The 23,521-nt window shown below is 40.1% G+C and overlaps 1 protein-coding gene across 1 annotated transcript in view; it reads right to left on the minus strand.

The window, feature by feature from the left end:
- FAT3 (FAT atypical cadherin 3) overlaps positions 1-23,521 on the minus strand; it is a 220,310-nt gene that overhangs the window by 179,709 nt on the left and 17,080 nt on the right. The window lies entirely within an intron of this gene.

Consider the following 23,521-nt stretch of genomic DNA (forward strand, 5'->3'; position numbering starts at 1 on the left):
ACAGCGTCTTCTCCCCCACACTCTGGTGAACTGCCCCAGTCACAGCCCCACCGAGCTCCAAGCCAAGCACCAACACTCACCTGCTCTTCTGATAACACATTTCCTATCACAGTTGGCTCCTTACTCTTACCAGGGAAGTGTGTGTCAAAGAGTCCATTCCCGTCCTCGAGATATAACTACGACACTTCATTTAAAGTAATTCTGTGGTATTGAATAGCTGTAGCTATCAGCAGCCCACATTCTGCAGTCTGCTGAAAGCTGGCTTTGCACTTCACCAATATCTAATATTGGAGTTATTTTTAAGTCACATTTGTTTCTTGCTGTAAGAAAAGACCAAAACCTCACCACTTAATGCCTCCTCAGAGCCCACAAGCAAAAGTGATTATCACCACGTGCCTGGAAATTGCTACGTTTTATTAAAGCTGGCATGCCACATCCAAAGGAATAGCAGCAAGCAGGCTGCCTCATAGATGATATTACAGTGGAATCACAACCGCAAGAGTGGCCCTGCTCCGCACGCTGCTAGGAAGGCTGATCAGATTTAAAATCTAAGAAAAGGTGGGATATTGAACTCCTCTTAGCCCTTACTGCTAATTGCAAAAAGCAGCATCACGCTGTTGGTTGTGAATGGTTTGGGAACCACCACTCAAGTTCCTAGTCCACAGCCTGTTATAAATGACACGAGACAAACCTCTATTTATAGAAAATAATAATGACATCATCACACTGACATACTTGATTATTGTCCAAAAAGTAATGGTCAAGTACATCAAAATGTAGCCTTGCACCATCTACATTTTAGGTGATACGTCTACGTCTGTATTGTCAACCACTGGTGGTGTAACCCTTCTGCAACCTGTACTGTCACCGTCTCCTGAGCCAGACTGGACCCAACAGGTGCTCTGAGAGTGGAGGTGAGATACGGCAGCACTCAGAACTGTACCACTAACACCATGATGGGTTACAATAATTGCCCATACCTGTGGTAGTGGTTTGCATACTTAGCAGTTACCAGCGAGATCCAGGAGTACCAGAAATAAGTTCCCTCAGGTTTCATGTCTTGTGGTAGATTGATGCTGGTGCCTAAGAGGATTAAAATCTGGCAAAATGGCCTTGGTCACAATATCTCAAACTCTCTCTGCTTTGCACTCTTCCACCCTTTGACCCGACTGTCCATCATGCAGCTTTTCTGGTGTCCAATAAGTCAAAAATTCACAGCATTTGCTTCTATCTGTTCTTTCCTCTTGTCATTGCTTATCCTTATGTCACCTGAAAGAACTTCATCATCTTTAAGGTGTCTATCTTACTGCCAAGGTTGGAGCTGGTCAATGAATTAAAAAAAAAATATATTGGGGGTACATTCAGCCACAGAGACCAAGACACAAATCAGATGATCACAGAATAAGTCAGGCTATAAAAAGTCACCGTGTGGTGGAAATATTCTTGATTTATACCAGCAACAATGTCCTTCCCGTCAAACCTCTTTTCAGAAAGCAGACATAACTGATTTGAGAGATGAAGAGCATAAGGCTCCCTTCCAAACGTTGCCATGATATTTCTTTAATATAGAGGTTTGGGTGTATTTAGAAACATCTTCCAGAGCAACATTTTGTATTTAAGCAGGGATCCCCAGAGCATGTTAAATCTGAAAGTAAATATAGTATTACAATGGGAAGCACTCGTAATTCACAACAGCAACTGAACACGATCTTTTTCTTTGAGTATTTACAGTTGCACAAAAACCGTACTGCAGAAATACACCAAGAGTAAGCAGGCATTCAGGCTTAGACCTTCAGTCAGTCTGCACCCTGTACAGTCACCGAACACTGTGAAAATGGGGCATTTACCTTTGCAAGCCTAACTGAAGAGCAGGGTGTGTTCACTGCACAAGGGTGTGACTATAAACTCCTGGGCTCTGTGGCAAGTCAGGCTTAAACTGCTTATTCATCTAGGACATAGAAAGCTGATGCCAGTATTCTCGGCTTGTTACTTTGCGGTTAAAAGGGCTCTCAAAGCCAGACACCTTTGTCTGAAAATAATATACTTGGCACTATTTTCAATAATGAATACTCAGAATTGTTCTTATTTCTTTCAACTCCATTATCTAGGTATGACATTAAGCAATGCCAAGCAACAACACTTGTCACGGAAGTAAGAACTATAAACAGACTTAAAAATACTCAAATCCACAAACAAAGTGATACAGAGACCTCAGGTAGTGCCCCAGTGAATATACCGTTTAGGATAAGAGTTGACTTGCGGAGGTATTTACGTCCCTGGATGTCCAGACACAACAGGATATTCAAATGCACTAAACCAAAAATGGCAAGCAAGTGCCTAAGACTGTGTCTTTAAGCACTGAAGTAACACCTTTGAAAATGGGGATTTTAGGCCTTCCTGAGATTTTTAGTCACTATCCCTTTATTTGAGGATAGTATTAGACTACTACCCCCCTCTCCTGGGGAGGTATCACCAATTTTCAAATGAATACTCTGCCCTGTTCACAAGGATGCCTGGTGGTCACCATAACAGTGACAACACCTTCCAATACTTATGATGCTATGGTAAACAGGTTACCAAATATTCATGCTCTGATTTAAATGATTTTCAGTATGAATCTCTACTGCTATTACTGCCCTCATGAAACAACCATGTATTGTTACCCTAATCATATCAAGGAACCAGATAAGTGAGTTCAGTGTTTCCACACATCTGGGAAAGAGATTTCAAGAGCCGAAAAAAACCAAAGGACTAAATGACATATCAGCTGGAGAGAAGAGACTTAAAAACCATGCAGCTGTTTATGCATTCAAGTAATATCAAATGTCTGCTACAGAGCAAATGTCTTTACATGTGGTGAGACTGACCCAGCTTTTCCAAGGCAGGTCCCTAGAAGGTGGACTGATTTCAGCAGTGCCAAACAGCTGAGGTTTCAGCTCTTGCAGTGGCCATTTACAGGTTGCTCAGCCCTGATGAAAACTGAACCTTGTAGTCTGGTGTTCACAGGCAGATAGAAGGGTCTACCAATGGGACTAGAGGTTTCCCCATCATCTTTCATACAAATAAATAAACACCTAACCCCAAAACTCTGCCCAAGAAGAGTTTTTACTATGAAAAGGGAGAAATGTCCAAGACTTTGTGACATCCACTTAGGACTTTGGCTTGTTAAGGAGTTCCAACAGAAATGATGGTGGTACCTACAACAGTGGTATCTACAATGGCATCAAATTTGGAAAGTGATGAGTGATTGAGAACTGCTGTTGTCCAGGAGTGCTGGACAACAGTTCCCTGCACAGCCCAGGGCCAATCAGTGGGCACAACACCTGAGCGAAGCTGTTAGAGGTGAGGTTTGAATACAGTTCTCAGCATAAACTCACGGATGGGCAGCTTCACTCAACAGACTACTTGAATTTTTAATCGCTCTCTTGAATTCAGACATCAGAGCAGGTGACTAAGTTTGACACAGTAAATCATCTGAATATAAGCTATGTAATTGCTTCTGATTTTACAAGGAAAAAGCTTGGGTAATGTTATGAAGGGTATCAGAGACATTTGAATAACATTGTATTAAAGCAAGTCAAGCTCATGAGCAACAGAAAACACAATGCTCAGAAAAAGCAAAATGTGTAATAGTGTCAGGAGGAACGCCTTCACCAGAGAGTTCACTGAATCCCATTTGATTCAGAAGTCATTACCCTGCATCTGTATGTTAACGAAGCAGCTGTTTCCACTGCTAATTGCTGCACCAACAAATTGCTTTTTTCCAATTAAGATTTTATTATCAGATTTATCATCGCAAACAGAAATAGACGTATTTCAGTTTTAGAAAGACAACAGAATGGTGCAATTACCCACCAGTCTTCCAGCTGGGCATAAATCAGAATCCATAATTCCAAGGTTTTACAAGTTCTTTAGAAGCTGAGCAGGTATCTACATACTCACATCTTCTGTGAATGTCTGCCTCCACAAGGATGGCCAGATTAGCCTTTTTAAATTTGGTTGCCTGGTTAAAATCGAGGCATTTTAACCCTTATCCTTATCTAGACATTTAGGTAAACGGCTTGGTTTTTAAAAATGCTGAATACTCATAAACCCCATCCCCATGTCAGTTTGGTAGTCTTACACATTTGATGCCACAAGGTGAACTGTTAAAGTAATAGTCACAGTTTTCTTAAAGAGTCCTCTACTACAAAGCTGCCTATCAATATGGTAGCTAGACTCTCAAATGAAAATTAATAGACTTCTAAAACTGAATTCAGCACTACTCTAGAAATATGAAATCTGAGGAACCTCTTAATAAGTGTACATCTCAAAGTTCCTGCAACGGTCCTCCATGGCTGGAAGCACATTTCTCCGCTTACTATTTCTAAATGTAGTAACCTACAGAAAATCAATGAATACTGTGTTAACCACAGAAGAAATGTAAGTATGGTATCCTTGGACGGAAGATGGAGGCTTCGCAAGCCTTTGTGTTGCTCCAAGACCCCAGTTCATGCAGGTTGCATGTAGGTTTGCAAGTAGCTCCACTGAAGACAGTGGAAGAGCTCCTGTGCCAGACAAGAACACACTCAGCTTTGCTGCGCTGGAGGAAGCTGTGCAAGGATACTTGGGACTGTGAGGGATAAACCAAAAAATAAGTAAGGAGATTAAAGCATTAGGCAGCAAAAGTTAAGAATTCAGCAGCTTCATAGACTCAGACACATGATTTTGGGAGGATAACATTTCTAAAATACTGTAGTGGTCTCAGGAGGAGAGAAGAAAATTTCTAAGACATCGTTTTTTCCATTTCTTCTATGAAGAAACTGTGCTTTATAAACAACTCCCTAGCTTGCAGATATGGCTCTTTCTAAAACACTGTAGTGGTCTCAGGAGGAGAGGAGAAGAAAATTTCTAAGACATCTGTTTTTTCCATTTCTTCTATGAAGAAACTGTGCTTTATAAACAACTCCCTAGCTTGCAGATATGGCTCAGAAAATACATGCAATATAGAGGACTGATCCCAAGCTCTTTGATCTTTAGTTGTGTCCTATACGCTTCTTTCAAAATACTGCTACCAGGCCCTAAAGCTATGTCTTCACTAGACTGGATGGATAATGGTATTTTGTCTTCAGAGGAAAGCTACATGGTTACCACAAAAATAAAGTATTTATCATGCTTGTAGAAAGATCTGAACACCTATTTCCACTTCAGAAATGGGAGGCACAGGCAAACAAAAGGACTTTCAAGGGCACATCTGCTCCGTACTACTGCTTGTGGCAAACATCTCTCTGAGAGGGCAAACAGCAACCAACGATAAGACATAATGACACTACAACTACAGTAAGGATAGCCAGTGCCAGACAGCTGCCACTCTATCACCGGTGACTAGGAAAGATTATGGCTGTATTTATTTTCATATTAATTGTTTTTGTTGCTGTTCTCTTTATGAACATAGAACACATTTCATATTTTTTAATTTCAAAACACTAAGTTTTCTAAAAAGGTTTCACTGGCTTTTTAGACAGCTGGAAATACCTGACAGCAAATTTATAACTGAAGAAATAAGCACTTTAAATACAAACAGGGCAATAACCATCCATCTATCAAGCACCAACTTAGAGTAATGGATTATAGAGAAGAGCCACTTTAGTTAATCAGGTTGGACTTTGTAATACTTTTGTGTTCCATAAACAAGGGCTTTACTGCTGGAGACCACTTTCAGCAAATGGTGAAAATAAGTCTGTCCTTTGTCAGAAAGTATCAAATGAAAAGACACACTGATGGCTATCTCTGCCCTTTGAAGCAAACTATTAGAAAATCAGTCTTGTTAAAGATGACCTGCACCAGCCCCAGCAAAAACCTAGCAGCTTCAAAATCATACACTGACTGTCCAAAATAGCAAGGCTAAAAGGGCTAAGTCATAGAGATGCAAATGCGGTTATTTTCTCTACTTGAAAAAAGGAAAAAAATCCACACTAAAACTTTCAAGGTCTCAGAGCCAATGACATGGGAACACAACAATCACCAAGGAACTTTGCTGGAGACTACGAGAGCTATGATTAAGTGGTCATGCAAGAATAGCATGCTTGGGTCCTTTTATATATTTGTTTTCACCAAAATTGCCTGTAACACAACACATTAAGATGAACTGTGGCAAGGCCGACAACTTTCTAGACACTCTAGAAAGTAAGTTTTCCTAATTAGGCAAAACTTTTGACTCCCCAGGAACATTCTTTTGAGCTACCTTAGGAAATCTATCAATAATGTAGTAATAGCAATAAGTTAAAATGATTAATCTATTTACGGCAGAGGAATCCAGAAAGCTTAGAAACAACATGTAGTCCTGACACCTTCAAGCTCCACATGTCCTTCAGGAAGAAGCGAGACTCTTACAATGATCAGAAACTCAATGTCATTCAATGAGATGTGCACTGCCAAAGAGGCATTCCCCTGATGGATCGCTACTACAGCGTCGAAGGCTGTAGGCAATTAGTAAACAGCACATCGTGCAAGACAAAATTCTGTCTAAAGTGATTTGGCAAATTTCTACTGTTACGGAAAGTGGTAATGTAGTATAATGGCCACATATATCAGATGGAGTCTCAGTCATTAAGATCTCATCCAAGAGAAGAAAACACAATAAAATGGCTAGTTTCTAATTCACATAACAGGAAAGGATAAACACTGAGGTGATTCTGCCAAGATTTACATCTGTGGTTCCAGGAAATCAAGGTATTTTTGGCTTGATGCTTAAGGTTAACAATCAATCTCATCTGGCTATTCACGTATCATCTTTCATCCTGAAGTACTCCATAGCATTTAAAAAAAAATACACAAATCAGGATCTCTACTCATAGGAGCATTCATTTCTACTTTTCATTCTTTACGACCTCCTAGCACATGCAACAGAGAAGTAAGGGGCAGAGGCAATTTGATATTTTAAGGCCAGTACAGTTCATTTTCAGCCACTGTTACTGTTAAATAAATATATAGTCATCCAAGCTCTTCCACCAACAAGTAAACAAAACTCAGCCTGGCGCTTGGGTTTCTGCAGCTTTCTTCCTCTTGCTTGGACTGCAGGTCATAATTAAAATGGAGACAGAGCGAGATTAGGCATAAACAAAGAGACAATCCTTGATGAAAGACCAGAGTGAACACGTCCCTGTCCACTGTTCTTGTGTGTTAGAATATTAGCCACTGCCATGGAAAAATGACAGCAAATCTGATAGATCTATTATAAATGCAACAGAGGCTGCATGGAAAGTCCATGCTGTAAGGTTAGAACTTCCAACAATAAAAAAGGACTAAGAAAAAAAAAATCTCTTCCAATAATTGGTTCTTATTTCACAAACTATGGCTTTTGTGAACTGTGTGTGGAGCTAGCCACAAGGACTGCTAAATATCCACAGTCAAAAGCAATGAAGAAGTATGTATTTTACAATAAACAATAAACCTTGCATTCCAAAGTAGATACATTTTTAATTCAAGTAACCCCTATTTTGCCCTTCATTAATTTCTTCTCAATTTCCCTGCTTAGATGGATTTTATCTTCTCACAATTTTTAAGACAGTAACAGTCTTATTTGAAAGAACTGAGTAGTTCACTGAGAGTAATGTAGTATTATACTTCCAACAATGTCCAATGTTGGATGCTTCCCACGGAGGTGCAATGTACCTGTCCATGAAAGGCTAGTCTTCACGGAGGAAAATAGTCTTTTTAACATTATCAAAAGCATAGAATTATTTTCCGTTCCTCCCCAAAGCATAAAACCTGGTATCACTTATCATTTTTATCCTACCAAGTGTAATAGTGATTGTAATGGCAAATATTATTTTTCTTTTAAAAAATAGTTCTCCTTCACATCACCAGAATTTCTGAACACAGCTCTGGGAAACTCACCACTGCCTGAACAAAGGCAAAACCTTCAAGAACCTAAGGATAAACCATGCCTTTCAAACCATACTCTGTCAACTCTCCCAACTCTCTCAACAAAAGAAGGAGGACTGCTGGTATTTAATAGTTTGATTTGGAAAAGCAAGTGACCGAGGTTCAGACTCAGCTAAAAGTCACTCTTGGTTAAATAAAACAAAATTGTGGGACAGTAAGTGACTTTTTTTTTTTTTCTTCTCTGTTCAAATTAAAAAAGATAAAGTTCTAAATTCCACTACAAGCAGAAAATACCCAGGAAACTGCCTTGAAGAGATAGTTTGACATTTCATTCTCCAGCAAAGAGGAGAGACAAGGAAACACCCCTCTCCCAAATCCTGTTACATCAGTGAAACAGACAGCTCTTCCAAGACTAAACCAAATGCCTCACCCAATCCATCACTTCACTGCAATGTGGACTTTCTTAAAAAGCACACACAGAAACTCAGATACAAGAGTTGCCTGATAAAACTTTTGAGAAAATAAATGATTTAACCCATTCATAAAACCAATTTCTTCTTTCTTTTTTGGAAGTGAAACTGCTGTATAGTATGAAGACCCAACAAATCCTGTTCATGGCTGCACAGGCTGACCACACTAAAAACTCTCCTCCTTTGCCAAGGCACTCTTCCTCCACAACAGCCGAATCATGATTCACGGGACAGGGAACGATGGACTCCAGTGCCCAAATGCTATCAGGAAATCTGTTTCGGAGAAGGTACATAGGAGTTCTGCATTCTCATTAGATTCTGTGAGATTGATTTCCTTTACTTACGCCTCCTTGCATGACAAACTGTTATTCATGCAGAGCCTGATGGAAACATGAACAGCCCCAGTGCGGATTCTCTTTATTAAGGATGTACGAGAGGAAACACGAGTTGTTTAGCCAAAGGAGAATGACTCAATCCCTTCTGACACTAATGTAAAAATCCTTTAAAGTGTAGGTCAGTCGCTTGGTTAATTTAGGGACATTGACAGCATAATATCAGTTCTTTACACTGCAAGTCCTTGGTTCTGCCTTTTGTCCCTTAAAAAAAATGCCCTTTCCTTGAGGAAACTCCACTTACTATTCAGTAGGGCTGGATCCCACTAAAAGACTTTTTTTTCAGGACCAAACTCCGGCCATCCTATGAAACTGCCCCACATAATTACAGTATGTGATGAGATGATAGCTTTCTGAACGTTCTTAACCCCAGGAGTGCCATTACTGCTCTTTGATAGGTTTGAAACAGAAGTACAAAGAAGAGAGGACAGCGCATTTTACGTTCCCCTTTGCATTACACATCACCAAATTTACTTTTCAGAAGAATTACGAATGTTCCAAAAGGGAAAAAATAACCTTGGATATTTGACTGATGAAAATCTGTCCATTTTCCTCCCCTTTAAAGTCAGTGAGAGTGCTTCTCATATTCATTCTTTCAGGCTTTAGGCAACTGATATTCAAAAAACTGAAGATTTCATTATGATCTCTTGTATTTTCAGTAATTGTTTGATGGAGATTAACCTCTAGGTTACAGTGAAAGCTCTCACGCCTTCTGTTTGCAGTAAGATTATTCCCCTAAACGAAACTGAAAAGCTAACACAAAACTTATATCATATGAAGTCAGACCATACCATACTAAGTCATGCTAAACTGTGAGACAGACAGACAACCATAAGCAAGGTGGGGGCAATCAAACAAATTGCTGCAGTTTACAGACTTATCACTGAACAACTGTGTGCATGCTCCTACTCTGCTGCAAATGCAAAGGAAAGCATGCAAACTTCAAACTACCCTCATGGTGATTTTTGCATTGGAATGAGTCAAGAGCATTTCACATCCATCACCATGCTCTGCTGATGAGAGTAATTCATTAACCATAGTAGCTGTAGTATTTACATCTGTTGATACCTTCCTCCTGCAAGTGCTGGGAAGAGTTGTCAAGGAAGGCATCATTGCAGTGGGGAAGGAAAAGTAAAACAAAAGACATTTCAGACAAAAAATTAAAAATCAATATGTAAGCTGAATAAAGAGGCCAAAGGAAACAGTAATTAGATAACTTGTGATACAAATATACTTTGTTTAAGCAGGGTGGGGGGGGAAATCCTTGACTAACTAGTGAAGGCAAGAGGACTCCAAAATTTAACTGAGGTTTGCTAGAGGCAGTTCTGTCATTCCAGGAGAGGAAATAACGTCTCTGGACTTGGATTGCCAGTTTCCAAACCGTGCAGAATGATATAAATAGAAGTGACTTAAATCACCCATTTTAATCATGATTTAAATCAGCAAGCAGGAAACATTCATTTAAATAATCAATTCTAATCTTGTTTTGCAGCTGTACTTTTTAGTTATTTCCCTGAAGTAAGTTTCAGTCCAGTGGTTGGTAATCATTAAAACACACTGAGTTGTAACTAAACTGTAACTATACACTAAATTGGAAACCTTTTTCTAACCAGGACCGTATATTAAATCTGCACACATTTCAAAGCAGTTCTATGCTTTGCTATGCTAGATTTGTGATTTTTTTTATTTGCTAGATTACTTTTATTACTTAATTTTATATTTTATTCCTTTATAAAATTGCACTGGGAGGCTAACTAGAATTCAATTACAAAGTCCATAAAAATATTTTAAAATCATGCATTACTTACTCTGAAATGATAGATTAAGTATAGGAAAAATACAATACAAACTAACTGATTTATTAAACTAATGAAATGCTAGTCAGAGAACTGAACTGCTGGTTTCTAGTCACTGTCTCTCTAAAAACTGCAGATCTTGTGAATCTCAGTCTGTGCCTCTCCAATCTAGTCTGACATCATCACACAAAGTCCAATTTCTTGCTTTTTGTACTTCAGGCATGTTTTAGCTGAACAGGACTCCAAAATGAACCAGTAAAAAAAAAAAAAAAAAGAAAACTAAGTAAAGGCTCAAGCTAACAAGACTTGGTGGTATCCACCCGTTCAGAGATGCAGGCAGCACTATTGCATCGCATTTCTCTTGGTTCAGTTGAAGGGTTGGAGCGTGCTCAAGTCTTCAAAGCTGTGCTTGGGAGAGCAGGGGACAGTGCTCGGGCCAGAGCGGACTGGGCTATCTGCTGCATGGTGAAGGCAAGAGGAGGTCTGTTGGCCAATTATAACACGAAAATGGAAGAATGTGTAGCTTTGTCCCAGGGCCAGTGCTCAGGAACGTGAGCCCGCCCGCCAAGCCTGAGCAAGAGGCACACCACAACTTTTGGGAGATTTGGGATGGATGAACTCATTGGCTTTCCTAATAAATTCATGAAAGAATCACTATTTTGAAAGGTCTGCCACCACACAAACATTCCTGGATTGCTCTAGGAGACAGTAAGAAGAAACTGGCAGCAATATCAGTGTACAAACAGACTCACTATTCCAGAAATCACTGTCCTTTTCTGATTGTTCCTCTGAATAAGGCATAGACAAGGATATTGGTTTTCAGGCATTTGTAAAATAGGGATGTTAGAGAACATCACAGAAATTTATTACTCATCTTACAAGAAGCTGGCTGAATCCATACAATATTGAATATCAAGATATCAGTTTCATAGATTATAAATAGATAGGGATCATGCTGAACATCAGAGTGACATTGTGTCTAAGTCATATTATTTGCACAAATTTATTCTTGCTTGCACTCCGTGTATCTTAGTTCACAGGCAGCAGCAGACAGGAACAAGTACATCACCAATACAGGGCAAGCCTGCTTCGGTGTCTTACGAGCAAGATGCGGCAAGGGGCTGTGCTCAGGCAGAGAGCATCCTCCTGATGGCCAAACAGCATCAACACACGACTGTAGCCATTTAAAATGCAAATGTCATTAATTTTACTTAACGACGCACCATACTTCAGTTTGGATATTTACCATTTGAGTTCAACCTAATTGGTATTTCGTGCCCCTGCTCTGAGCACTCAGCAAATACAAGCAGTGAAACATGTGAAGGGGCACAAAGGTTATGCAGTCTTGCTTAATGCGTGCTACTGAACAAATGTGACATAATTACTACTACCAAAAGAATTAACTACTTTACTATGAAAAAAATACACCAAGTCTCTTTCACGCATTAGTTTTATGTTGGAAATTTCAAGTGTTTTTTCTGTGTATGTACAAGATTTTTCATGTATTACACAACGGGCGAGGATTCAAAACAGCTCTATGGCCATTAGTAAGAGAAGACACAAACTATGCCTTATCTTAAGCTGCTGCAGAGAAAATGACTGACGTGAGGAAAACAACAACAACATAATCACGGGATTTAACGAGTTGATGTTTCATGAAAGATGGATTCTGCTCCAAATTTGGGACTGTGTTGCAAAAACCAACCAAATAAAATGAAGCACAATTGCAGAGCATCACTTCAAAATGAAGATTTCATATAGTTCTCTGCCTGCTAACCTATCAATTAAGTGTGTGCAGAAGCAATGCAGTCAGAAGGCATGAACAGCAACGTGTTGGGTTTTTAAACATGATCCCATGGTGTAAAGGTTCTTTGGAAAATGTAACATGTTGTACTCAGCGACACATATAATAATGCCACTAATTATAATACTAGAATATTTGTACTCATTCTGTAAGACAGTGATAATTGCTGCCTCTCATTCTGGAGTGGGACCAGTCGATATTTTAAGTTGTGTCGGATCTAAACCTCTGGGTGTGTTGCAGACCATAAACCACAAGGGAAACAGCAGCATGCTGGAATGTTGCCTCTGCTTTTAGGATCTTAATGCCATCACCTCGCTTATTTTCAGCTCAAAATGTGGTCAGAGCTAGATAAAACAGAAGAGATCTGATGTTCTGATAGTTCAAAAGTCACTCTCAGGATGGCAACTCTGAGTTTTAATAAAGGTAAAATATTAAAGTTACGTCTATCTTTAGTTATTAACTATACTTATCAATGTTCTCTTCCATTTGCACTTTCTATAGAATACTCTGCATTATTAATGGAATAGAAAATTGCATTTTTAATGTAAAGTACTGAAAACATTGAGGGTTTTTTTGGCACACATTCAGAATTATATATCCATATATTCAAAACACAAATTACAGAACTATAGCAGACAGAAATCTGCCGAAGCGTAGGTTATTCTCATTTTTTCTCAAGCACTTTCCAATTTTTCTTCTTACCTCACAAAGAAATGAGTACATTAATGTATACATGTATATGTATATATCACAGCATCTTTTTATTTCCACTTTTGCTATTCAGTCATTAATAATGCCAGGGACCAATTCTATGCTGATTTTTAAGACATATGATCCTAACTAGAGTTACACTAATTTGCAGTCACTGGAGAATTCAGTTTTCAGGCACTGTGCTATATTCAACCTGTATTTGTTGTACACTCTCATTTGCAATAATCAAATAAAATTTCTGTCCTCATAAGTACAAACACAGCTAAAGAGATTTAAAACTCTTAGATTGGAATATACAAGTACCTTCCCATGGAAGGGAAATTTTATTCTATTTATTGATTTTTAAAATATTCAGAGGGGAACTGCATTTGTTTCTTCTGATGATTCTTGATTCTTCCTGTGTGTTCAGCTTTGGTAACAAACTGGGACAGCACTGAATAAAGTGATGGTAAGAAACATTATTCCAGTAATACAGATTATTCCACAGACCTTTGCTTGAGTGGGGAAATGTGTATTCAAATCCAAAGGGTCTTAGAATAAATTCTCTCCTCGTATGAAATCAAAGTAAAAAGTGAGACCCTGAGGTCCTGTCTTCTAGCAGATGGGTAAGATCTAATTCAAAGAATTTCCTTCTGTCCATCCCAACTTTTGCAGTTGAAAAATATAACTCAATAGTAAAGACACTGTAAAGACAACAGTGAGAGTTTCCCATAGTCATTCTTAAAAACTCTGGGAGCCTGACCAGTGCTTTCCTCTGTCTTGCTCCTAATGGGTGAGATACCAGGCACAAGGTACAGAAGAAATTTCCTCTTCAAGGTACTGTTTAAATATCAAAGGATGCACCAGTTGCTACTCTGTTGCAGGGTGGACATGGCATTACAGATGGCGGTGGCTGTTCCTGAGAACCACATAACAGACTCTCCAGAAAAAGTGGATCAAAGAAAAAAAACAATAATGAAAGAGGTTGGTGAAAAAGAATTTGAAGATTCTACTGGATTTCTTTCTCTAAATACTAAAGGAGTAAATGTAGCCCGCAATCGCACCCAGAACTACAAAAATACCACTGTATCGCAGAAACTCTTTATGGGGACAAAAATATTGGACAGAGAACACTTCACAACTTTGGATTTCTAACAGACTTTGGTGAAAGACCTTTTAGGAACCCTTCCAAAAAAACCAATATACACTATCAACTGGATTTATCCAATTCATTTGTAGAATTCCAGTAGGTTTGAGTACACCTATACCCTTTACAAAAGCTACATGGATTGTTGCATTGGGTTTACCAGCCTGAAATTCCTGGAAGCAACTTTTGAGATGTTTCTGAAGAGTGCTGCTGAACACTCTAGGTGATGCATAACTGAATTCTGGGTTGGGAGGAGTAGTCTTATTTAAAATTTTTTTTAAAAAAATTGTGATACTGAGGCTTGTAGAAAAGGTACCATGTACCACAGTGGGAAAAGCTATGAACATCACTTCTGGTTGAGACTCCCTTTGAGAGTAAATGCATTAATAAATTTTGATCCAAAATAGTCCAATAAACACCAGCCCAGAAAAAGATGCTGTAGCTGAAAGGACCTTCTTTAAATCAGAACCCCAAGCAAATCTAAAATAATTTCACCATTTAGCTATCTTGTTAAAATACAGTCTCAGAGATTTCCTTGTCTTGCACAGATACCCACCTTTATTTGAAGAAAAAATAAAGATGGTTTAACCTACATGTGGAACACATAGGGAACAACCAAAGTGACTTAACATGCAAAATACATTGTCTATCTTGTCTTGTACCGAAGAAGTGACTAGAATCCCTAATGAAGCTCAGCACACCTCTCTCTTTCATATGCTCAAAATGCCCTACTTTCCTCACAGTGCCGCCTGCACTAGAAACGTCACCCGTGCAACCCAGCTCCTCGCACCAAGAGCACTGCACTCCTTTCCAAAAAAACTTATCTACAGCAACAGACTGGTTTATTCACCCGACTGTTTTAATTGGATCCTTCTCTCCTTTATCCTTATGCAAACTTGAGTTGAGAATAATGCACATTTGTACTCCGTACTCCATACAAATGTACATTTCTCACCAGGAGTTGTTGGTACTTTCTACATGCTGGCACTCGGGGAATATTTTTTGAAAGCCTCAGGCAAACTATCAGATTTAGACATTCCTTTTACATTCAAGAGCTTGTGCCTCTCCTTGAACAGTTCAACAACTGCAGTATAAAGTGTATCTTTCGGTTGTTGCCTCGTAGCGGTTAATAAAAGTAAAAACAGAGAACCTAGATAAACATAAGAAGAGGGATTAAAATAACAACAAATAAGAAAAGGTGTGCATATGCCTTTTCAGTGCGCATGGAATGAATTCCGAGTACAGTGTCTCTCCATATAAAAATAATTCAACACTATTCTGAGGTCTTGCTGAATAATGAATTTTACAAAGCTGTTTCTCACAAAATATAACTAGAAGTGCTAAAACTTCTTCCCTAGGAGACACTTCAGCACCAGACTACCAGGTTAACTTTAATGTAAAACAATTCTTACCTTTTATCTTATGCTTACAAAAATCCCAATTTTTTTTTTCTTCTGGTAAGACTAAATTAAATAGCTTAATATATGACACACGTTCCTTGCACGCTACAGTTTCTGCAGTGAATCTCATCTATCTCTCTATCCACATTCCTAGTGATCCTGTAGCATTTCAGAACTGAAGTGCCACAGATTTAGTTGGCTCTGTAAAAGCAATGACCTATAGAAAGTTTGCTCTCAAAACCCAGATGGCCACAGAGCTACAACATACATCAAAAAAAGGCAGAAAATATGACAAGTACTGCATATGTTGTGACATCACTGATTTTTCACAAAATTAATGCTTTTTAATGATGAAATGCCTTATTTTCTCTCATTCAGAGCTTGTTACAGAACACTACGCAAACTCGTTTGTTACAGAACACTAAAGTATACATTGGGTGTTGAAAGACTGTCCAGAAAGAAATTATTTTTAATTAAAAGGTCCTACAGATTGATTTCTCCTTTTATTATGAAGAATAAATGAGGGGAAATCCTTTGACCTCCCCTACATTATCTCTTTTGCAATGAAGAACACAGACCACCTACCTTTTATGTCTGCTAGTACAACTGCGAAGATCTTAATTTCCAGATGTCCTAGTGGAGAAAAACCTCAAACATAAACTTAACGTGGAGCAAAAACACGCTGGCATGCTCTTTGTGGCATGTGCGCGCATGACAAGGTACCACAATGACAGACTGAGAAGCAGCCGCAGCCTCCACTAACCCTCCTTTACCTTGTCGCTGAGACATTAATCAGGCTCTGCTCCTCTGCAAGGACTTCAGGATGTTTTGGTCAATGTCAACATTGGGAAAATGAGAAGTTTGCCCTTTTGTCAAACTTGCCTTGAGAGACATCTTCACCAATTATATCCAGAGGCTGTTCAGAAAAAAGCTTGAACTGTATGTGATTTGTACAAAGGTACTTGACAGCATAAAAAATGACCAATGACTCACATATTTCCCTTTCCTGTGTTTTACTGTCTCTTTGCATCTTCTTCAAAAGTACTATGCAAAGCTGTATTGTTCATCATTAATCCACCTCCTAACAGGTTACTCTGGAGCTGAGGAAAGATACACAGGGTGCTCTGAAGCTGCGTTCTTTGCTCTTTATAAGCCTAGAAGTAATTTTGATCAACAGAAGTACGATGCTGGGACTCTGGTCCTAGACAGTCATTTTGGGTTTTAATAACATGAGCAGGTTGTTCTTAGCATGCCAAGGCAGAGAAGGTGAAAACTGCAAAGGACACTACTTCAATGTTACCAGTACCGTCAACCTGGGGAATTCAGAAACCACAAGGCTGCACTAACCAGAATGAGATTTATAAACAACTGTAAGGAACAAAACACGAGGTAGACAGATAAGCTGTCTTCTCCTTTTCAATGATTTCGGAACACAGCCCCCAGACCTCAGGACATAAGGAAGTTCAGCAGATGTTCCCCGTCCCCTTTATTCAGGCAGAAGAACATCAACTTCTTTCTACCAACAACTTTTTTCTACCATCCTCTTTCAGTGGGGGTGAACTGAGACTGGGGTGGTTCTGCTTCTCTTGCACTGTGTCCACTACAAGTCCATGTGCTGGAACGCTGTAAGTGAGGGCTACCAAGCTGCTCGTGTATCATTTGGAAGATAAAAAAGCTTCCCCTCCTCTCCCATTACACATCTTCCCACCATCAAGCCTCTTCACTCATTGCCCATCCCTGGCTGCCTTCTCCCCGCACCTACACACACAGCAAAAGCTGAGGCACTTGCTGTGTGATATTTCTGAAAATGTTAAGCTGGTTCCAGGAGCCTGAACAACGGTAGTTTGTGCAGTGTTTGGATTTCAGCCCATACCTTATGCCTACACCTACACAGCCGTATTTAGTCAGGCTCTGCAGTGCTCCCTGTATTGGTAGTTAAGTGCTGACCGGCTGGCTGAGTTTTAGCAGCATATGATTTAAAACTTTGACATGCACTTCAAACGAGAATGGTAGAAGCTATGTTAATGGAGTCATGTGGCTATAGCCCAGAAGTTAGGACAGTAAATATAACATGAAGTATTTATTTTGTTCTTAGAAAACCACTGTGAGATGTCCGACAAAGCGGAGGCTACGATGCAAGACAGGTGCCAAGAAGAACTGTCCTGAGGTAGTACATGTGGTGCCTCCTAGGGCTGGCACAGAGATTCCCCCTCGTTAGACAAGTCCCTGCTGTGGAGAGGTCAGGGAAGGCAGTTGAGCATCACCTACTGCAAAAGTTTTACGGTTTCCTCTCCAAACCTCTGGCTGCCACTTGTGCGGAGGGTCTCCACTGCTTCACCCCCTCCTCCTCTTGGCTGCTGCCTGTGGTCACTCGACCCCAGCTCCACTACCTGTCTCCTGGGCTTCCCCCAGGAATCACCCCCAAACTGCAGAAGGCTGAAGGCAATGTGATCTACGAGAGCCTTCGCAGCACAGACTCCTGGAGAAACCCACACAGCCTATTTATACACCGACAGCTGCAGCAGAGGCAGAACAGCCTGAACACTTGCAGACTCAGGAAAACAGCACAGCCTCATTTCAGGAGATCACTGTAATACACAAAATGTGTAGCCCTTTTTGTTCGTCTTTTAAAAAAAAGCTTTAACTGATCAATCTGCTCCTCGCAACGGCTACAATATGTTCCTCCTTAATGACTTCTGAATAGCAAGTGTTTGCTGGAGCCCAGAGCAACTGTGGAGAAAAAATACCGAGACCTCGATTTAAAAAATGACTGGCAATTTTATCTGCTTCAATACCCAAGTGGTGTATGTTTGCAGTCGATTAGTCACTGTAGATTACTTTTCAGCCCACGTGGCAACAGTTCTTTTTTGTTTCACTGAGAACAAGGAAAGCCAGGCCAGAATGGTGAAATTCAAGTCTAATTTTACGATGTCCTCTTAAGTATGAAATTGTCTGTTTACCTGTAAAAAATACAGCTACATATATTAAGAGTATTACAATAAAAATAAGAATTGGTGAATAAAATGGTACTTTAAAAATTATATTAGGATTCTTTTAACACACAGGAAAAGGAAGAAAACAACAAAAAATCCCACCAACGCCTGGGCACCATATTCCTCTCAGCATTGAAATCTAATCATTAAGTAGCGTCAGAAGAATATTCTTTCTCTGGACATTGTCTTCTGAAAGACAATTTAAGTAATAACCAGATTTGCTATGTAAATTAAACCTTGATAAGTCTCACTCAACATCTTTTTTCTGCATAACCTCTTCAGAAATATGCATGCTCCATTTTCCATTTTTCATTAATGCACCAAATCACAGGAGGTTGAAAAGGTTAAAGATGTTTAATTGTTATTAGATGATAATCAGTCAGAAACGATATGTAGCTGGCTGGCAAAGATGTTGCATTTTCAGATACATCCCTCCTAATTCTTCCTTTCCCTTTGGAATTTATCATTAAGCTGCATTTATATGTCTCGCATGACACGTACGGTCAGGAATCAATTTGAAAAGCCAAATCTGAAAGCTTCTTGTCATTTCTCATTTTCTGTGACCAAGTAAGGGAAAAAAACCTACATGATTTCTTTGGAAGAGACCAGCTTTGCTATTTTCATTGTTTATACCATGACAGCCCTCAGAGGTCCCAAATGTGGACCAAAACTAACTGTTCAAGACCCAGGGCAGGCAAAAGATGAAAACAAGCTGGATGCCAAAATATGTATATAGCATTTCACACCTCTCTTTCCTCTCTTTTTACTGAAAGTGTTGCTAAGGTGGGGCTAGAAAGGAAAACTAAAGGAGAGTAAAGGGACTTCTCATGCTACATCTCCCATGATGCCCAGTAGTGGTGGAAGACGGGGGACGAGAGGCAGACAAAAGAGACAAAGTTGTGGCAATTCTCACCCCAAAGCTTTCTCTTTCTTTTTGGTCTTCTCCTGGTCTGGAGCCACATATCCTACCATGTTGGTAGTGAGGCTCCAAACAGCTATGTTAAGGCACCTAAGCTCCTTCTCTAGGACCTTCAAAGAGTCATTCACCCCTTCCAACTAAAATCAGAATGGGAAGAACTGTCCTCTGGAGGGGTTTCTCTTTGTGCTTTCATTACAGAGGGATGCTGAAGGGGTTTTTTAGGCTTCTGGTTTATATAAGCTCTAATGCAACTTGAGTGTTGAGCAGTATATTAATAACATTTCTTACATAAACCAAGTCTGTATCTTCCTGGAGATGTTAAATGGATTGGTTAATGTATTTTTTAAAGGTATTTAGATGCTGTGGTATTAAAGGTTCATGTAAAAATCTGAATACAACAAAACAAAATGCAATTTAATAGACACTACAGTACAGACACTACAGTATTTCAGGCACCAATTTAATGGCAAATGGTATTTTTCAATAACCTTACATCTGCTTTTGATTTAAAAAAAGAGATAAATAGGCACAAGAGCACAATAGTCTTGAAAGCTGCAAAATATATAAAAGGTCATAGAACTGGATGGAAAAAGGTCATACAACTCGCAGGGTATTTTGAAATTTGCTCTTCTCTAGATACTGAGCGATACCGCAACATCTGCAAAACTCGCTGTGAATGAGTACGAGCTCAGGTCCTTGGGTGAGGCAGGGGCATGGACATGGAGAGCCCTGGGAGCTGGCAGGGCCTCCAGACCCCACTTCCCCATGGAGAACAGGGGATGCCTCGGAGGTGGCAGTGCAGGGAATCAGTCCTGTGGGTTTGGGCCCTGAGGAGGCAATGAAATCCCATGATCCCCCCCCAAAAAATGCTTCTTCCCTGACTGGTTGTCTCAAACCGCAACAGCTCTTTCTGGCCTTGAAACCTAATGCAGCAGCTATTGCTTCCTTCTCAGACAGAGAGCAGACCAGGTTGTAATAGGTGAGCATCACCTATGAGTAAAGCCACTGTGAAATCTTTGAAAGCAATCACAAAAATCCGTAACTGACTGGAGTCAATCACAGGGATAACTTAAATAGCATCATGGCAGCCTCTCGGTATAGAGCAATACAAAACAAGGCACTAATGGAAACCGGAGAAGGACAGGCATGGTACTCAGCCAAATCACCTTGCCCTGCAGCAGGAAGCCCTAATTGCAAAGGTCTCAGTGAAAATTAAAGACGGGTGAGAGCAAACAGGGCTGAAGCCGTGTCCTCCTGCAGAGCCCAGGGATGGGAGGTTGCCATGCCGCACCTTGAGCTCCTCAAGAGCTGCTGAAGATAGAGCAGCAGCAACACTAAGTGTGACTTTGACTCTGCGTGTTGACTTTGGTGATGGAGAGCATTTACACTGAATGCAGATTGCATTTCCATGAAAGCCAGTGCCGCAGCATATTACATCCTTCTAAACAATATTATTAAACTACCATAATAATCACCCTGCTCTTCAATCCAAGGTCTCAAAGCACATTACAGGCAGTAATGAAATAACTCACACAAGACCACTGTGAGGAAGAAGGGGATCATTACTGCTGCTGCTTGCAGTCATAAAGTCGTGCTTTCAGACACAGAATCTCATTGCGAGGAGCCAAGCACATAAGTGTCACCATATACTTCACTCAAGTCAGGTACGGGTCCTGTCAAGGATTTATGATCGCTTTCCTGATGTTCAGTATTTTAGCTGAAGTTCCAGGTCTTGAGACTCGTAATTCCAAGAGACTCTCAGCTTTCATTTACAAGAAACAAAATGAAAACAATCCCCAGAAAAAAGCTGTATTTGTGGATCTGAAGTTGGAAATCTGTTCAGTCTACCCTAAGACAGAAGGCAAACGAAAACAACAAAAATGTATTTCCTTTCCATGCTTCAGATACTCCAATTCTCTTAAGCAGTTGCACTATCTTCTTGGGGGATGAGTCAGGACTCCTGTCTGTGCGTGGCCACCAGCCCTGCACTGGTGGCATGAAGTCAGCTGGTTGGGACCAAGTCCTGACCTCTGCGCAGAGGAAGACACCCCAAGAGACACTTCCAGATCGCGCAAGAGCCTTATAGCAGAGCTAAGGAGGGAATCCAGGTTGTAATTACCCCACAATTCACAGTAATACACAAGTGAGTTAACTTGCAACTCGCTAGAGCAAACACGATGCAGTATCTTGCGGTTCAGACTTGTAGATGGAGTTCAGAGGAGCCAAGTTCGAACTCCTGACTCTCCCACAGCTTTGCCGTATCACCTAAAGCCAGCCCCTCACCCGTGACATCACATTTTCCAAAAGCATGACTGCCTCTGATTTATTACATTGGCTCCTGTGCCATTAGCAAGGTTTTGCCAGTGGGTAAGGAAGCAAGCATCATCCTGTACATAGGACAGAGCCCACAACTGGATGGGAGAGCACCAAGTAACAGCCTGGGCTCCAGTGCTGGCACTTTGGTGGGCAAATGTCTGTCCACAGTGCTAAGGCAATGGATCACACTGGACCATTCCTCTTCTGCACTATACAACATCCCTCATCGACTGCGAGTGATAAACCCACATCGGTCGGGCTTGCAATGTGTGAAAATCTGAAATCAGTGTTAGCAAAGGGAAAACAGGGGAATTTCTAAGAGCATTTGTTGTACACTTCAGAAATACCAGAACTTGGGGCTTCATCTTGTTTTTCCTTTAAAGATATATGGCAAGTTTAGAAAGCTAACATCTGTTTAGGTTCCCTAACCCCAGAATGCTTGCTATGTGTTTAGATGCAACACCAATTTTTCCAGCTTGTAACTATAAAGGAAGTATTAAACGGGGTGACTGCCCCCCAAGCCAAAAAGCTTCCATCTCTAGCTATAAAAACAGCAGAGCAATTTGTCCTTGAGGAAGGGGGGAATAGTCATGGTGGATGATGAATGGATAAGCCATATGCATGCACTTCCTATCTACACCAGAAAGAAATGAAGCAGCTATCAGCTTATCGCGGAAGCCAGAGCAACAAGCAATAATTTTTGTGAACGATAACCTGGCACATCTTCTCTGCTGCATCGGCAGCTGCTGTTGCTCATGTTGGGAAGGTCCTTGGAGCTACTTCAGATCCCCACATCTGCACCTGACCCTGGTCTTTCCTTGCATGCTGGGGGCTTGAGGAGGAAGGACTTCGGAGGTCACTGTTGGACTGTGACCATGAACGGTTTTACGGAGGCAGAACAACTTGTATTTTCCTACATATAAGTCAATGACAATCTGGCACTAATTAAATCAGTGCTTCTTTTCCCCTCTATGCATTAAAGAACTATATTGTGTTTGATTAATTAATAATTGGATTAATGCACATAAGTACCTGCACCAGGAGATATTACTAGGGAGTAAAGGGCTCTTTATTCCAGCAGAGAAAGGTACAATCAAAGCCAACAGCTGGAAAGAAGAGGCAGACAAATTCAATGAAAAATACACCAGACATTTCAAAGAATGCAGGAGATAAGCATCAGGAAACAAAGGTCTTGTAGCCTTTAAATCAGTATCTTTCTGGAATACAGGATTTAGTCAAACACCAGTTAGTAATTAGGTGACCTTCTACAATTTGAACTATGTAGGGGGTTAGAGTAGGTGACCTAATAGCCCTCTGACCTTAAAACTATGAATCTGTTCATTCACTGTCCTATCACGCTGCAAAACCTGTGCAAAACCTCTGCTTCCACCTCTAAAACAGAAAATATCACAAGCAGGAAAAACAGAGGAGCTCTCATGCACTATGTGGGGAGGTCTAGGAAAAAAATCACTTCCATCAGCAAATAAATAAATAGAACAGTACTGCAATAGTGAATAGCACAATAGTATCAAAAATTGTAATGCAATAACAGTACAAAAATGATGGTATTACAGCTATAGGAAAAGAACTATTATTTTCAAAAAATTATTTTCTTCCTAAAATTAAAATAATTCCTTAAATGCAGTAAGCTTTTGAGGGGCATGGCATTAAAAAATTGGCATTTTTTATTATGTTGCAGTATAATCCCCTCAAAGGGAGAAGATATAT

This window comes from Cariama cristata, unplaced genomic scaffold (genome assembly GCF_000690535.1).
Source record: "Cariama cristata isolate BGI_N322 unplaced genomic scaffold, ASM69053v1 scaffold7124, whole genome shotgun sequence".
Lineage (NCBI taxonomy): Eukaryota > Metazoa > Chordata > Aves > Cariamiformes > Cariamidae > Cariama > Cariama cristata.